The sequence below is a fragment of the Aplysia californica genome, unplaced genomic scaffold (genome assembly GCF_000002075.1).
Source record: "Aplysia californica isolate F4 #8 unplaced genomic scaffold, AplCal3.0 scaffold00449, whole genome shotgun sequence".
Lineage (NCBI taxonomy): Eukaryota > Metazoa > Mollusca > Gastropoda > Aplysiida > Aplysiidae > Aplysia > Aplysia californica.
This window is the reverse complement of record NW_004797719.1, coordinates 27336-29407: the sequence shown is the minus strand read 5'-3', so window position 1 is coordinate 29407 and position 2072 is coordinate 27336. Positions and strand designations below refer to the sequence as shown.

Sequence of the window (2072 nt, the reverse complement as noted above, 5' to 3'; positions counted from 1 at the left end):
CGTCACCAACGGAAATGTTTTATGATCACCAAGTTTGTTTGTTGGTTGTTTTGTTTGTTTTAACTGGGCTCCGGTCTAGGTAAGTAATGTAAGCGTAGATCTAGTTTATAATACATATCGTAGATAATCTGTTCAAATATATTCTCAGCCCAGAAAGCAAACATTTTCGGGAGAGATTTTTAAAAACTGTTTCATTCTTTTGAAAATACGTTACGTAGAATCTATCTTTTCTTGTTTTTTCAACATTTAGAATTTTAATTTTGATAAAATTGTGAGTATTTCGTGAGCACACGAAATCGATGCCACAGATTAAGAGTTGCATTACTTTTTTTGCGTGGGAGGGAAAGGGGGGGTAGGACATTTGAACTGCTGGCGGACGATATTAAATTTTATCAGTGTCTTATAAAAGTTCGGAAGATATAATCAAATATGTTTCTTTTTCCTGTCCTGTGTATGTAGATGTGTGTGAAAAAAGGGATGGGGTGGCTACTAGATGTTATATTAAAGTTATAGCTGAAAGCGATTGGTAGGGCCTATTAGATTTTCTAATATTCTTAAAGTTCAGGTTTCTTTTTTTAAAGTTGAATCACGTGTGGTGATATTGACTTCACAGTATTCTGTGTACGGTGATAAAGTTAATGCTGTCATTGTCATCCCAGTCAGTTATCAATGGTAGAGTTCTACTTCAGTCCCCAGTCCTTCGATACAAATTATGTATAAGTTAAGTTCGTCTTACGTATAACCACAGTGCCTTGATAGTCCATGCAGACTTTGTGCTGTTGAGGCTAGAGAGGTGAGCAGAGTAAGTCTGATTTTGTAAAGACTTCTCTGTTGACATCCACCCCTTGGCGCTCATATGACCGTATGCAGTTGCGAGCGCCGTAAAAAAAAAAAAAACCTTACTAAAACTAACAAAAGCACGTACCATCATAACTACCCCTCTTTTGGCCTCAGGACGAGAGGAGATCCCGGGTGTGCTAAGTAGGTCAGGTAAGTTCTGAGCCGGGGGCTGAAGTAGACTTTTACATTTTGTGAATCACAAGTAGCAGGTAGTGTATAAAATTTTTGTCATTTCCTTTCCTCTCACTTATGAAATTACAACTACGCATGGTCACTCGTTATATTTGTGCCGTTCACCGAAGACGTCAATATATATATTTTTTAGTTATGTGCCATGAGGAATTAATGATTTTATAGACATATATTGACGCCAATACTCACGTTGAAATATACTGTAATGCATTAATTTAGGACACAAGGCCCTGGTTCAATCTGCGCCCCCCAAAAAGTAATGTTGAATCCTTCCACGTCCATACCCGCTCGATATTCCTACTACTGTATCTCGGGCTAGCCAATGAAGGAGCCAATATATGTCTCTTTCGATGGGGAAAAAACAAACACTTTGGGCTTGGGTTTTTTAAATTAAAACAACTCTACCGACTCTACCATTCCTTACAGTACTGAGTAAACTTATTACCTTTGAGTTTCGGCTCGGGCCTCTAAGAAAGGTTTATTTATTGTATTGTCGACGTCTTCCATTTGCATTGCACTGTAATAAAAATGTCCTTCGTGATTCTTTTCGCGTTGCCAGCAGATATCTTTTATATTTGTCAAAGCAGACATGTAGAAAAGATCATAATTAGATCTAATTATGTTTAGGCCTATATATTTGATGTACACTAGAGATTCTATCATATTTTTCGCTCGCTTTCAAAACGCAATAGGACGCACTTTTTTCATTGCTTCAGTTATCCATGAAACCTAAATATGAGCATATTCAATTATCCATTTCAGATGCTTTCACAGTCCGGATGTTCAGCGGGAGTTGAGGAGTAAGTGGTGACATTTGGATACGGCGCGCTGTCTTCTGTCTGGTCAGGGAATTGTAATACACGAGAGGTGTTGGCCTGTCTGTTGTGAAAGTGTGTTGGTGTGTGGGTGTGTTTTTGTGATACAGTAGTGAATAAGTGTGGGTGTATGTGTGTGTATGTGTGTGTGCATGTGTGTGTGTGTGAGTGAGGGAGAGAGAGGGAGAGACAGAGGGGGGAGAGAGAGCGAGAGAGAGAGAGAGA

At 38.9% G+C, this 2072-nt stretch overlaps 1 protein-coding gene across 1 annotated transcript in view; it reads left to right on the top strand.

Annotated features, from left to right (window-relative positions):
* The window catches only part of LOC101845260 (putative methyltransferase NSUN7), a gene marked incomplete in the record, with an annotated part of 81153 nt that extends 79175 nt beyond the window's left edge, over positions 1-1978 (top strand). The window contains 1 exon segment of the mRNA XM_035971503.1: positions 1807-1978.
* Between the last annotated feature and the right edge of the window lie 94 nt (positions 1979-2072).